The 15295-nt window shown below is 38.1% G+C and overlaps 1 long non-coding RNA gene across 5 annotated transcripts; it reads right to left on the bottom strand.

Annotated features, from left to right (window-relative positions):
* Positions 1-469: 469 nt before the first annotated feature.
* LOC107983892 (uncharacterized) lies at positions 470-14500 on the bottom strand. 5 transcript variants are annotated; one of them, XR_010000142.1, is made up of 5 exons: positions 14287-14500; positions 12968-13154; positions 8105-8291; positions 3244-3430; positions 470-2172 (listed from the first exon to the last, which is right to left on the bottom strand). It is a non-coding gene; the product is annotated as an uncharacterized LOC107983892 (long non-coding RNA). The 5 variants fall into 5 exon arrangements; XR_010000140.1 differs by lacking the exon at positions 14287-14500 and having other exon boundaries at positions 471-2172; positions 12968-14279; XR_010000139.1 differs by lacking the exons at positions 12968-13154; positions 14287-14500 and adding an exon at positions 9424-11709 and having other exon boundaries at positions 471-2172.
* Positions 14501-15295: the final 795 nt, after the last annotated feature.

The raw sequence follows: 15295 nt of genomic DNA, 5'->3' as shown, positions 1-15295 counted from the left end.
CTATACCCGACTTTTCATGAAAAAAGAATAGGATATCTCCCCAGGCAGGCCTTAAGGGTTAAAAGAACCAGGGATCTCCCCACGGTTGGCCTTAAGGGTTAAAAGAACCAGGGATCTCCCCACGGTTGGCCTTAAGGGTTAAAAGAACCAGGGATCTCCCCACGGTTGGCCTTAAGGGTTAAAAGAACCAGGGATCTCCCCACGGTTGGCCTTAAGGGTTAAAAGAACCAGGGATCTCCCCACGGTTGGCCTTAAGGGTTAAAAGAACCAGGGATCTCCCCACGGTTGGCCTTAAGGGTTAAAAGAACCAGGGATCTCCCCACGGTTGGCCTTAAGGGTTAAAAGAACCAGGGATCTCCCCACGGTTGGCCTTAAGGGTTAAAAGAACCAGGGATCTCCCCACGGTTGGCCTTAAGGGTTAAAAGAACCAGGGATCTCCCCACGGTTGGCCTTAAGGGTTAAAAGAACCAGGGATCTCCCCACGGTTGGCCTTAAGGGTTAAAAGAACCAGGGATCTCCCCACGGTTGGCCTTAAGGGTTAAAAGAACCAGGGATCTCCCCACGGTTGGCCTTAAGGGTTAAAAGAACCAGGGATCTCCACATCGCCTGGCGTTACCTTAAAGAATAGGAGATCTCTATAGGCCAGGCCACCTTAGTTTAACAACAAGAGATCTCTATAGGCCAGGCCACCTTAGTTTAACAACAAGAGATCTCTATAGGCCAGGCCACCTTAGTTTAACAACAAGAGATCTCTATAGGCCAGGCCACCTTAGTTTAACAACAAGAGATCTCTATAGGCCAGGCCACCTTAGTTTAACAACAAGAGATCTCTATAGGCCAGGCCACCTTAGTTTAACAAAAGGGGATCTCTATAGGCCAGGCCACCTTAGTTTAACAAAAGGGGATCTCTATAGGCCAGGCCACCTTAGTTTAACAAAAGGGGATCTCTATAGGCCAGGCCACCTTAGTTTAACAAAAGGGGATCTCTATAGGCCAGGCCACCTTAGTTTAACAAAAGGGGATCCCTATAGGCCAGGCCACCTTAGTTTAACAACAAGAGATCCCTATAGGCCAGGCCACCTTAGTTTAACAACAAGAGATCTCTATAGGCCAGGCCACCTTAGTTTAACAACAAGAGATCTCTATAGGCCAGGCCACCTTAGTTTAACAACAAGAGATCTCTATAGGCCAGGCCACCTTAGTTTAACAAAAGGGGATCTCTATAGGCCAAGCCGCCTTAGTTTCTGGATAGGAGATCTCTATAGGCCTTACTTTAAGAATAGAGGATCCCCTTTAACCAGGTCCCCTGGGTGGGTGGCCTTACATAAATAAAAGGGGGTCCCTACATGCCTATGTTTGCAGTCCAAAACCAGGTTGGCCATGTTCTGGCGGCCACGGCTGGCCTCCCCTTGTGTGTGGCGCCGAAGCTCCGCCCGGGGAGGGAGGGGGCGTCCGTTGGCCCTGGGCGGACGAGATACAGGCGGCAGGGGTCATGGGTTGGGGGAGAGCGGGGGGCCCAGCCCTGGCACCGTGGGGGGCACACTGAGGGCCCCAGGGGCTGCTCTCAGGACACCTTGCGGGCCTTTTGAATGTCCTTCTAGGGGAGCCCTTCTATGGGGGGCCAGGAGGCCCCCTTCCCTCCCAGCTTGGTTCTTGCCAGCAGGCAAAACACAGTCCTATTTAAAAGGCCAGCCTGCCCTAGTTAGAATGGTGTTAGTAGGGTTAGTAGGTGAGTTAAGGTATTAATATTTTTATTGCTAGCCACTGTCTAAGTTTAAGGGAGCTTTTAAAATGCCCGTAAGGTGTGCTGCTCCCCGCGGTGCCAGGGCCGGGCCCCCCGCTGCCCCCCAAGCTGTGGCCCCTACGGCTTGTATAGGAAAACCCCCATCATCTGCCTAGAACAAAGGGAGGACCCGTCCGTTCCCGAGTGGGAACCTTCGATGCCACACACGAGGGGAACCGTGTTCTTCATGCAAAAGCCTAGCACACAGGTAGCCTGTTTTTTATTGCAAAGATAGACATGAAATGCCTAGCCTGACACCCATTACCCTGACAATGACCTTTTTTGGGGGGCGGGCGGTGTCCTTGCGAGAGTGTCTTCAAGCATCTTCTGTCTTCTGTCTCTTCGACCTTTTGTTTCTTCCCTTTCTTCCCTTTGACTTGAATTCAGCGCTGGGAGAAGAGTGAGTGGGAAGAAAGCTTTCAGAAAAAAAAAACAGGCATTGTCTTCTTTCTATTTTGCAAGGCCAGGAAGACAGTTCCCATCTTGTCTCCCGTAACATGCTATGCTAATAATATAATATGTATTGTGTATATATAGTATATTGTATATAATATACAATATAATAGACAATGATATATCATAATATAATATATTGAATATAAATATAATATTGAGAATATTATAATGTAATACAATATAATTCAAATACTAATGAAATATAATATTAATTATTTTATATATTACATGTAATATTTCTAATAATATTACAGTATGATGGTATAGTACAATATAGTAATATATAATGCTATTATTGTGTATGCTAATATAATACTTTGTATGTACATATATAATTATATATAATATATATAATATATAATCAATATCATTGTTTTATTATTAAATTGTATTACATTACAATATTACTATCAATATTATATGTATATTCATTAGATTATAATATATTATATTGTCCATTATATACAAAATTATTTATATATATATATATATATATATATATATATATATATATATATATATAATTTTCAGCATAGCATGTTATGGGTCTTAAGGCTGGAAATAAATCAGATTGGTAAAAAAAATGCAATTATTATTCTACTCATTTCCTCTGGAAAGCTGTGTGAATTTTCAAAAATGTTGCCATGTGTTGTCAAAGGCTTTCATGGCCGGAATCACTGGGTTGTTGTGAGTTTCTGGGCTGCCACCTCAAAAAGCAGGGCCAGCTAACACCTCCAAACACAGGATTCCCCCAGGCAGGAAGCAGCCAGGCCTTGAAACTGCAGGCCATTCAATGCTAATCAAGGTGGCCAATAGCAGCATTCACATTGGCCTCCAACAGACAAGAGTTCTTTCTCCCACCCTGGACATTTGGCAGATATATAAAAACTTCACCAGCAATCTATGGTTTCCTGCCATAGATGTGGGCGAAACGTCAGGAGAGAATGCTTCTGGAAACCAATTATTATTTCAGATTATAATAAATAAAATGCAACAATATTCACCTGGTCCCTTCAGAAAAAGCTGTGCTAATTTTCAAAAGTTTTGCCTTTGTTTCTCCCTTCCGTTTCACAAGGCTTGGCCATTTCTGAGGTAAAGTCTGAGATGACCATCTCTTAATAAATAAAATTGGCATTTTCTTCTTTCTATTTCACAAGGCTTTTCTGAGGTAAAGGTTCGATAAAGAAATTTCTGAAATAATAAGGAAACATACATGAATAAAGTGAAAAGAAGTTCTCCAGATGACAGAAAAAACATATTCTGAGGTAAAACTTATGGCTCAGAGTAAAGCCACCTGGCTCTTTATGGCCCTTTGTGGGTCTTAAGGCGGGAAATAAATCAAATGGTGTAAATTTCCAAAAATGTTGTTCTTTGTCTTTCTCTGGACAAAAGTTTTGTCATTTTTGAGGTGATAGAATAATAAACTATTCATCAATAAAGCAGGTATTACAGTAGAGTCCCGCTTATCCAACGTAAACGGGCCGACAGAACGTTGGATAAGCGAATATGTTGGATAATAAGGAGAGATTAAGGAAAAGCCTATTCAACATTAAATTAGTTTATGATTTTACAAATTAAGCACCAAAACATTATGTTATACAACAAATTTGACAGAAAGTCGTTCAATATGCAGTAATACTATGTAGTAATTACTGTATTTACGAATTTAGCACCTAAATATCAGGATTTATTGAAAACATGGACTACAAAAATGCGTTGGATAATCCAGAACGTTGGATAAGCGAGTGTTGGATAAGTGAGACTCTACTGTATTTGTGAATATTTTTTCTGAGTATTTTGCTTATTTTTGGCAAATGTTTCCACAAATATTTGTATGATTTTTTGGGTGAATATTTTATTTCAATGTTTGTGAATGTTTCCATGATTGTTTTTTTTCTGAATACGTTTGTGAATATTTTTATGAATATTTTTCCCCAAATACTTTGCTTATTTTGGGCAAATGTTTCTGCAAATATTTTTTATGATTATGTTTGTCAATACTTTAATGATTTTGTAAATATTTCAGTGAACATTGTTTCCAACTGTATCTTCTCTCTTCCTAGAGAAAGGCTTTGTGACGAGGTGATTTCTGAGGCAAAACCTCATGGAAGTCTTAATCAACGAAATAGTTTCCTTCTTTCTGTTTCACAAAGCCTTTATCCACCTTTATCTGGAGAAAGACCTGGTGCTATTTGAGGCCGTTTTTGAAAATTTAAGACCAGAGTAATATAATAAAGCAGGCCTTTCCTCCTCTTTGTATTTCACTTTTGAGGGGATTCCTGAGGGAATGAAAGAACCCCCAAAACAACAAGGAAACCAACCTAAAACCGAGTGGGAGAGAGAGGGTCCTCTGGACGGGAAGAAAAGCCTTTCCTGAGGTAAAAGTGACTCCCCAAAGGAAAGGCGTCTCTCTCCTCTTTCAACTCTTCAACTGGGCGCCAAACGAGGCCCCGTTTCCTGAGGTAAATTCACGGCTGAGGCGCCAAGAAGAAGCCCCGCCTCCACCACGGCCGCCTTTTCGGCCATGGTCCCACCCCTCCTCCCTCTGCCGCCGCCCGATTGGACGATTCTCCCGCACGTCACAGGCTCAGAGAGGGCTTCGCCCATTTGGGCGGGAAAGCAGGGAGCGGCTCGACGCATGCGCACTCCGTTGTCATCTAAACTAGATACAGTAGTCTCACTTATCCAACGTTCTGGATTATCCAACACATTTTTATAGTCAACGTTTTCAATATATCGTGATATTTTGGTGCTAAATTCATAAAGTAATGACAACATAACATTACTGCGTATTGAACTGCTTTTTCTGTCAAATTTGTTGTAAAACGTGATGTTTTGGGGCTTAATTTGTAAAATCATAACCTATTTTGCTGTTTAATAGGCTTTTCCTTAATCCCTCCTCATTATCCAACATATTCGCTTATCCAACGTTCTGCCAGCCCGTTTATGTTGGATAAGTGAGACTCTACTGTACTTTTTCTGTCAAATTTGTTGTAAAACGTGATGTTTTGGGGCTTAATTTGTAAAATCATAACCTATTTTGATGTTTAATAGGCTTTTCCTTAATCCCTCCTCATTATCCAACATATTCGCTTATCCAACGTTCTGCCAGCCCGTTTATGTTGGATAAGTGAGACTCTACTGTACTTTTTCTGTCAAATTTGTTGTAAAACGTGATGTTTTGGGGCTTAATTTGTAAAATCATAACCTATTTTGATGTTTAATAGGCTTTTCCTTAATCTCTCCTCATTATCCAACATATTCGCTTATCCAACGTTCTGTCGGCCCGTTTGTGTTGGATAAGTGAGACTCTACTGTACTTTTTCTGTCAAATTTGTTGTAAAACATGATGCTTTGGGGCTTAATTTGTAAAATCATAACCTATTTTGATGTTTAATAGGCTTTTCCTTAATCCCTCCTCATTATCCAACATATTCGCTTATCCAACGTTCCGTCGGCCCGTTTGTGTTGGATAAGTGAGACTCTACTGTACTTTTTCTGTCAAATTTGTTGTAAAACGTGATGTTTTGGGGCTTAATTTGTAAAATCATAACCTATTTTGATGTTTAATAGGTTTTTTCTTAATCTCTCCTCATTATCCAACATATTCGCTTATCCAACGTTCCGTCGGCCCGTTTGTGTTGGATAAGTGAGACTCTACTGTACTTTTTCTGTCAAATTTGTTGTAAAACATGATGTTTTGGGGCTTCATTTGTAAAATCATAACCTATTTTGATGTTTAATAGGCTTTTCCTTAATCCCTCCTCATTATCCAACATATTCGCTTATCCAACGTTCTGCCGGCCTGTTTGTGTTGGATAAGTGAGACTCTACTGTACTTTTTCTGTCAAATTTGTTGTAAAACGTGATGTTTTGGGGCTTAATTTGTAAAATCATAACCTATTTTGATGTTTAATAGGCTTTTCCTTAATCCCTCCTCATTATCCAACATATTCGCTTATCCAACGTTCTGCCAGCCCGTTTATGTTGGATAAGTGAGACTCTACTGTACTTTTTCTGTCAAATTTGTTGTAAAACATGATGCTTTGGGGCTTAATTTGTAAAATCATAACCTATTTTGATGTTTAATAGGTTTTTTCTTAATCTCTCCTCATTATCCAACATATTCGCTTATCCAACGTTCCGTCGGCCCGTTTGTGTTGGATAAGTGAGACTCTACTGTACTTTTTCTGTCAAATTTGTTGTAAAACATGATGTTTTGGGGCTTCATTTGTAAAATCATAACCTATTTTGATGTTTAATAGGCTTTTCCTTAATCCCTCCTCATTATCCAACATATTCGCTTATCCAACGTTCTGCCGGCCTGTTTGTGTTGGATAAGTGAGACTCTACTGTACTTTTTCTGTCAAATTTGTTGTAAAACGTGATGTTTTGGGGCTTAATTTGTAAAATCATAACCTATTTTGATGTTTAATAGGCTTTTCCTTAATCCCTCCTCATTATCCAACATATTCGCTTATCCAACGTTCTGTCGGCCCGTTTGTGTTGGATAAGTGAGACTCTACTGTACTTTTTCTGTCAAATTTGTTGTAAAACATGATGTTTTGGTGCTTAATTTGTAAAATCATAACCTATTTTGATGTTTAATAGGCTTTTCCTTAATCCCTCCTTATTATCCAACATATTCGCTTATCCAACGTTCTGCCAGCCGGTTTATGTTGGATAAGTGAGACTCTACTGTACTTTTTCTGTCAAATTTGTTGTAAAACGTGATGTTTTGGGGCTTAATTTGTAAAATCATAACCTATTTTGATGTTTAATAGGCTTTTCCTTAATCCCTCCTCATTATCCAACATATTCGCTTATCCAACGTTCTGCCGGCCCGTTTATGTTGGATAAGTGAGACTCTACTGTACTTTTTCTGTCAAATTTGTTGTAAAACGTGATGTTTTGGGGCTTAATTTGTAAAATCATAACCTATTTTGATGTTTAATAGGCTTTTCCTTAATCCCTCCTCATTATCCAACATATTCGCTTATCCAACGTTCTGCCGGCCTGTTTGTGTTGGATAAGTGAGACTCTACTGTACTTTTTCTGTCAAATTTGTTGTAAAACGTGATGTTTTGGGGCTTAATTTGTAAAATCATAACCTATTTTGATGTTTAATAGGTTTTTTCTTAATCTCTCCTCATTATCCAACATATTCGCTTATCCAACGTTCCGTCGGCCCGTTTGTGTTGGATAAGTGAGACTCTACTGTACTTTTTCTGTCAAATTTGTTGTAAAACATGATGTTTTGGGGCTTCATTTGTAAAATCATAACCTATTTTGATGTTTAATAGGCTTTTCCTTAATCCCTCCTCATTATCCAACATATTCGCTTATCCAACGTTCTGCCGGCCTGTTTGTGTTGGATAAGTGAGACTCTACTGTACTTTTTCTGTCAAATTTGTTGTAAAACGTGATGTTTTGGGGCTTCATTTGTAAAATCATAACCTATTTTGATGTTTAATAGGCTTTTCCTTAATCCCTCCTCATTATCCAACATATTCGCTTATCCAACGTTCTGCCGGCCTGTTTGTGTTGGATAAGTGAGACTCTACTGTACTTTTTCTGTCAAATTTGTTGTAAAACGTGATGTTTTGGGGCTTAATTTGTAAAATCATAACCTATTTTGATGTTTAATAGGCTTTTCCTTAATCCCTCCTTATTATCCAACATATTCGCTTATCCAACGTTCTGCCGGCCCGTTTACGTTGGATAAGTGAGACTCTACTGTATATAAAAACTTCACCAGCAATCTATGGTTTCCTGCCATAGATGTGGGCGAAACGTCAGGAGAGAATGCTTCTGGAAACCAATTATTATTTCAGATTATAATAAATAAAATGCAACAATATTCACCTGGTCCCTTCAGAAAAAGCTGTGCTAATTTTCAAAAGTTTTGCCTTTGTTTCTCCCTTCCGTTTCACAAGGCTTGGCCATTTCTGAGGTAAAGTCTGAGGTGACCATCTCTTAATAAATAAAATTGGCATTTTCTTCTTTCTATTTCACAAGGCTTTTCTGAGGTAAAGGTTTGATAAAGAAATTTCTGAAATAATAAGGAAACATACATGAATAAAGTGAAAAGAAGTTCTCCAGATGACAGAAAAAACATATTCTGAGGTAAAACTTATGGCTCAGAGTAAAGCCACCTGGCTCTTTATGGCCCTTTGTGGGTCTTAAGGCTGGAAATAAATCAAATGGTGTAAATTTCCAAAAATGTTGTTCTTTGTCTTTCTCTGGACAAAAGTTTTGTCATTTTTGAGGTGATAGAATAATAAACTATTCATCAATAAAGCAGGCATTACAGTAGAGTCCCGCTTATCCAACGTAAACGGGCCGACAGAACGTTGGATAAGCGAATATGTTGGATAATAAGGAGAGATTAAGGAAAAGCCTATTCAACATTAAATTAGTTTATGATTTTACAAATTAAGCACCAAAACATTATGTTATACAACAAATTTGACAGAAAAAGTCGTTCAATATGCAGTAATACTATGTAGTAATTACTGTATTTACGAATTTAGCACCTAAATATCAGGATTTATTGAAAACATGGACTACAAAAATGCGTTGGATAATCCAGAACGTTGGATAAGCGAGTGTTGGATAAGTGAGACTCTACTGTATTTGTGAATATTTTTTCTGAGTATTTTGCTTATTTTTGGCAAATGTTTCCACAAATATTTGTATGATTTTTTGGGTGAATATTTTATTTCAATGTTTGTGAATGTTTCCATGATTGTTTTTTTTCTGAATACGTTTGTGAATATTTTTATGAATATTTTTCCCCAAATACTTTGCTTATTTTGGGCAAATGTTTCTGCAAATATTTTTTATGATTATGTTTGTCAATACTTTAATGATTTTGTAAATATTTCAGTGAACATTGTTTCCAACTGTATCTTCTCTCTTCCTAGAGAAAGGCTTTGTGACGAGGTGATTTCTGAGGCAAAACCTCATGGAAGTCTTAATCAACGAAATAGTTTCCTTCTTTCTGTTTCACAAAGCCTTTATCCACCTTTATCTGGAGAAAGACCTGGTGCTATTTGAGGCCGTTTTTGAAAATTTAAGACCAGAGTAATATAATAAAGCAGGCCTTTCCTCCTCTTTGTATTTCACTTTTGAGGGGATTCCTGAGGGAATGAAAGAACCCCCAAAACAACAAGGAAACCAACCTAAAACCGAGTGGGAGAGAGAGGGTCCTCTGGACGGGAAGAAAAGCCTTTCCTGAGGTAAAAGTGACTCCCCAAAGGAAAGGCGTCTCTCTCCTCTTTCAACTCTTCAACTGGGCGCCAAACGAGGCCCCGTTTCCTGAGGTAAATTCACGGCTGAGGCGCCAAGAAGAAGCCCCGCCTCCACCACGGCCGCCTTTTCGGCCATGGTCCCACCCCTCCTCCCTCTGCCGCCGCCCGATTGGACGATTCTCCCGCACGTCACAGGCTCAGAGAGGGCTTCGCCCATTTGGGCGGGAAAGCAGGGAGCGGCTCGACGCATGCGCACTCCGTTGTCATCTAAACTAGATACAGTAGTCTCACTTATCCAACGTTCTGGATTATCCAACACATTTTTATAGTCAACGTTTTCAATATATCGTGATATTTTGGTGCTAAATTCATAAAGTAATGACAACATAACATTACTGCGTATTGAACTGCTTTTTCTGTCAAATTTGTTGTAAAACGTGATGTTTTGGGGCTTAATTTGTAAAATCATAACCTATTTTGCTGTTTAATAGGCTTTTCCTTAATCCCTCCTCATTATCCAACATATTCGCTTATCCAACGTTCTGCCAGCCCGTTTATGTTGGATAAGTGAGACTCTACTGTACTTTTTCTGTCAAATTTGTTGTAAAACGTGATGTTTTGGGGCTTAATTTGTAAAATCATAACCTATTTTGATGTTTAATAGGCTTTTCCTTAATCCCTCCTCATTATCCAACATATTCGCTTATCCAACGTTCTGCCAGCCCGTTTATGTTGGATAAGTGAGACTCTACTGTACTTTTTCTGTCAAATTTGTTGTAAAACGTGATGTTTTGGGGCTTAATTTGTAAAATCATAACCTATTTTGATGTTTAATAGGCTTTTCCTTAATCTCTCCTCATTATCCAACATATTCGCTTATCCAACGTTCTGTCGGCCCGTTTGTGTTGGATAAGTGAGACTCTACTGTACTTTTTCTGTCAAATTTGTTGTAAAACATGATGCTTTGGGGCTTAATTTGTAAAATCATAACCTATTTTGATGTTTAATAGGCTTTTCCTTAATCCCTCCTCATTATCCAACATATTCGCTTATCCAACGTTCCGTCGGCCCGTTTGTGTTGGATAAGTGAGACTCTACTGTACTTTTTCTGTCAAATTTGTTGTAAAACGTGATGTTTTGGGGCTTAATTTGTAAAATCATAACCTATTTTGATGTTTAATAGGTTTTTTCTTAATCTCTCCTCATTATCCAACATATTCGCTTATCCAACGTTCCGTCGGCCCGTTTGTGTTGGATAAGTGAGACTCTACTGTACTTTTTCTGTCAAATTTGTTGTAAAACATGATGTTTTGGGGCTTCATTTGTAAAATCATAACCTATTTTGATGTTTAATAGGCTTTTCCTTAATCCCTCCTCATTATCCAACATATTCGCTTATCCAACGTTCTGCCGGCCTGTTTGTGTTGGATAAGTGAGACTCTACTGTACTTTTTCTGTCAAATTTGTTGTAAAACGTGATGTTTTGGGGCTTAATTTGTAAAATCATAACCTATTTTGATGTTTAATAGGCTTTTCCTTAATCCCTCCTCATTATCCAACATATTCGCTTATCCAACGTTCTGCCAGCCCGTTTATGTTGGATAAGTGAGACTCTACTGTACTTTTTCTGTCAAATTTGTTGTAAAACATGATGCTTTGGGGCTTAATTTGTAAAATCATAACCTATTTTGATGTTTAATAGGTTTTTTCTTAATCTCTCCTCATTATCCAACATATTCGCTTATCCAACGTTCCGTCGGCCCGTTTGTGTTGGATAAGTGAGACTCTACTGTACTTTTTCTGTCAAATTTGTTGTAAAACATGATGTTTTGGGGCTTCATTTGTAAAATCATAACCTATTTTGATGTTTAATAGGCTTTTCCTTAATCCCTCCTCATTATCCAACATATTCGCTTATCCAACGTTCTGCCGGCCTGTTTGTGTTGGATAAGTGAGACTCTACTGTACTTTTTCTGTCAAATTTGTTGTAAAACGTGATGTTTTGGGGCTTAATTTGTAAAATCATAACCTATTTTGATGTTTAATAGGCTTTTCCTTAATCCCTCCTCATTATCCAACATATTCGCTTATCCAACGTTCTGTCGGCCCGTTTGTGTTGGATAAGTGAGACTCTACTGTACTTTTTCTGTCAAATTTGTTGTAAAACATGATGTTTTGGTGCTTAATTTGTAAAATCATAACCTATTTTGATGTTTAATAGGCTTTTCCTTAATCCCTCCTTATTATCCAACATATTCGCTTATCCAACGTTCTGCCAGCCGGTTTATGTTGGATAAGTGAGACTCTACTGTACTTTTTCTGTCAAATTTGTTGTAAAACGTGATGTTTTGGGGCTTAATTTGTAAAATCATAACCTATTTTGATGTTTAATAGGCTTTTCCTTAATCCCTCCTCATTATCCAACATATTCGCTTATCCAACGTTCTGCCGGCCCGTTTATGTTGGATAAGTGAGACTCTACTGTACTTTTTCTGTCAAATTTGTTGTAAAACGTGATGTTTTGGGGCTTAATTTGTAAAATCATAACCTATTTTGATGTTTAATAGGCTTTTCCTTAATCCCTCCTCATTATCCAACATATTCGCTTATCCAACGTTCTGCCGGCCTGTTTGTGTTGGATAAGTGAGACTCTACTGTACTTTTTCTGTCAAATTTGTTGTAAAACGTGATGTTTTGGGGCTTAATTTGTAAAATCATAACCTATTTTGATGTTTAATAGGTTTTTTCTTAATCTCTCCTCATTATCCAACATATTCGCTTATCCAACGTTCCGTCGGCCCGTTTGTGTTGGATAAGTGAGACTCTACTGTACTTTTTCTGTCAAATTTGTTGTAAAACATGATGTTTTGGGGCTTCATTTGTAAAATCATAACCTATTTTGATGTTTAATAGGCTTTTCCTTAATCCCTCCTCATTATCCAACATATTCGCTTATCCAACGTTCTGCCGGCCTGTTTGTGTTGGATAAGTGAGACTCTACTGTACTTTTTCTGTCAAATTTGTTGTAAAACGTGATGTTTTGGGGCTTCATTTGTAAAATCATAACCTATTTTGATGTTTAATAGGCTTTTCCTTAATCCCTCCTCATTATCCAACATATTCGCTTATCCAACGTTCTGCCGGCCTGTTTGTGTTGGATAAGTGAGACTCTACTGTACTTTTTCTGTCAAATTTGTTGTAAAACGTGATGTTTTGGGGCTTAATTTGTAAAATCATAACCTATTTTGATGTTTAATAGGCTTTTCCTTAATCCCTCCTTATTATCCAACATATTCGCTTATCCAACGTTCTGCCGGCCCGTTTACGTTGGATAAGTGAGACTCTACTGTATATAAAAACTTCACCAGCAATCTATGGTTTCCTGCCATAGATGTGGGCGAAACGTCAGGAGAGAATGCTTCTGGAAACCAATTATTATTTCAGATTATAATAAATAAAATGCAACAATATTCACCTGGTCCCTTCAGAAAAAGCTGTGCTAATTTTCAAAAGTTTTGCCTTTGTTTCTCCCTTCCGTTTCACAAGGCTTGGCCATTTCTGAGGTAAAGTCTGAGGTGACAATCTCTTAATAAATAAAATTGGCATTTTCTTCTTTCTATTTCACAAGGCTTTTCTGAGGTAAAGGTTTGATAAAGAAATTTCTGAAATAATAAGGAAACATACATGAATAAAGTGAAAAGAAGTTCTCCAGATGACAGAAAAAACATATTCTGAGGTAAAACTTATGGCTCAGAGTAAAGCCACCTGGCTCTTTATGGCCCTTTGTGGGTCTTAAGGCTGGAAATAAATCAAATGGTGTAAATTTCCAAAAATGTTGTTCTTTGTCTTTCTCTGGACAAAAGTTTTGTCATTTTTGAGGTGATAGAATAATAAACTATTCATCAATAAAGCAGGCATTACAGTAGAGTCCCGCTTATCCAACGTAAACGGGCCGACAGAACGTTGGATAAGCGAATATGTTGGATAATAAGGAGAGATTAAGGAAAAGCCTATTCAACATTAAATTAGTTTATGATTTTACAAATTAAGCACCAAAACATTATGTTATACAACAAATTTGACAGAAAAAGTCGTTCAATATGCAGTAATACTATGTAGTAATTACTGTATTTACGAATTTAGCACCTAAATATCAGGATTTATTGAAAACATGGACTACAAAAATGCGTTGGATAATCCAGAACGTTGGATAAGCGAGTGTTGGATAAGTGAGACTCTACTGTATTTGTGAATATTTTTTCTGAGTATTTTGCTTATTTTTGGCAAATGTTTCCACAAATATTTGTATGATTTTTTGGGTGAATATTTTATTTCAATGTTTGTGAATGTTTCCATGATTGTTTTTTTTCTGAATACGTTTGTGAATATTTTTATGAATATTTTTCCCCAAATACTTTGCTTATTTTGGGCAAATGTTTCTGCAAATATTTTTTATGATTATGTTTGTCAATACTTTAATGATTTTGTAAATATTTCAGTGAACATTGTTTCCAACTGTATCTTCTCTCTTCCTAGAGAAAGGCTTTGTGACGAGGTGATTTCTGAGGCAAAACCTCATGGAAGTCTTAATCAACGAAATAGTTTCCTTCTTTCTGTTTCACAAAGCCTTTATCCACCTTTATCTGGAGAAAGACCTGGTGCTATTTGAGGCCGTTTTTGAAAATTTAAGACCAGAGTAATATAATAAAGCAGGCCTTTCCTCCTCTTTGTATTTCACTTTTGAGGGGATTCCTGAGGGAATGAAAGAACCCCCAAAACAACAAGGAAACCAACCTAAAATCGAGTGGGAGAGAGAGGGTCCTCTGGACGGGAAGAAAAGCCTTTCCTGAGGTAAAAGTGACTCCCCAAAGGAAAGGCGTCTCTCTCCTCTTTCAACTCTTCAACTGGGCGCCAAACGAGGCCCCGTTTCCTGAGGTAAATTCACGGCTGAGGCGCCAAGAAGAAGCCCCGCCTCCACCACGGCCGCCTTTTCGGCCATGGTCCCACCCCTCCTCCCTCTGCCGCCGCCCGATTGGACGATTCTCCCGCACGTCACAGGCGGGAAAGCAGGGAGCGGCTCGACGCATGCGCACTCCGTTGTCATCTAAAATAGATACAGTAGTCTCACTTATCCAACGTTCAGGATTATCCAACACATTTTTATAGTCAACGTTTTCAATATATCGTGATATTTTGGTGCTAAATTCATAAAGTAATGACAACATAACATTACTGCGTATTGAACTGCTTTTTCTGTCAAATCAAATTGGTTTCCCAGAAGCATTCTCTCCTGACGTTTCGCCCACATCTCTTATGCAACTTATGATTTAGCACTGGTATGTGACATAATACTAATGATATAACATACTAGGGGTGTATTATAGACATTGTGGTATATGATTAATATAGTACAATCTAAGAAAAAACAATTGGTTTCCCAGAAGCATTCTCTCCTGACGTTTCGCCCACATCTCTTATGCAACTTATGATTTAGCACTGGTATGTGACATAATACTAATAATATAACATACTAGTGGTGCATTATATATATTGTGGTATATGATTAATATAGTACAATGTAAGAAATAATAATTGGTTTCCCAGAAGCATTCTCTCCTGACGTTTCGCCCACATCTCTTATGCAACTTATGATTTAGCACTGGTATGTGACATAATACTAATAATATAACATACTAGTGGTGTATTATAGATATTGTGGTATATTATTAATATAGTACAATCTAAGAAATCATAATTGGTTTCCCAGAAGCATTCTCTCCTGACGTTTCGCCTACATCTCTTA

Source organism: Anolis carolinensis, unplaced genomic scaffold (assembly GCF_035594765.1).
Source record: "Anolis carolinensis isolate JA03-04 unplaced genomic scaffold, rAnoCar3.1.pri scaffold_7, whole genome shotgun sequence".
NCBI lineage: Eukaryota > Metazoa > Chordata > Lepidosauria > Squamata > Dactyloidae > Anolis > Anolis carolinensis.
The sequence above is the reverse complement of the archived record's forward strand: the minus strand, read 5'-3'. Positions and strand labels throughout refer to the sequence as shown.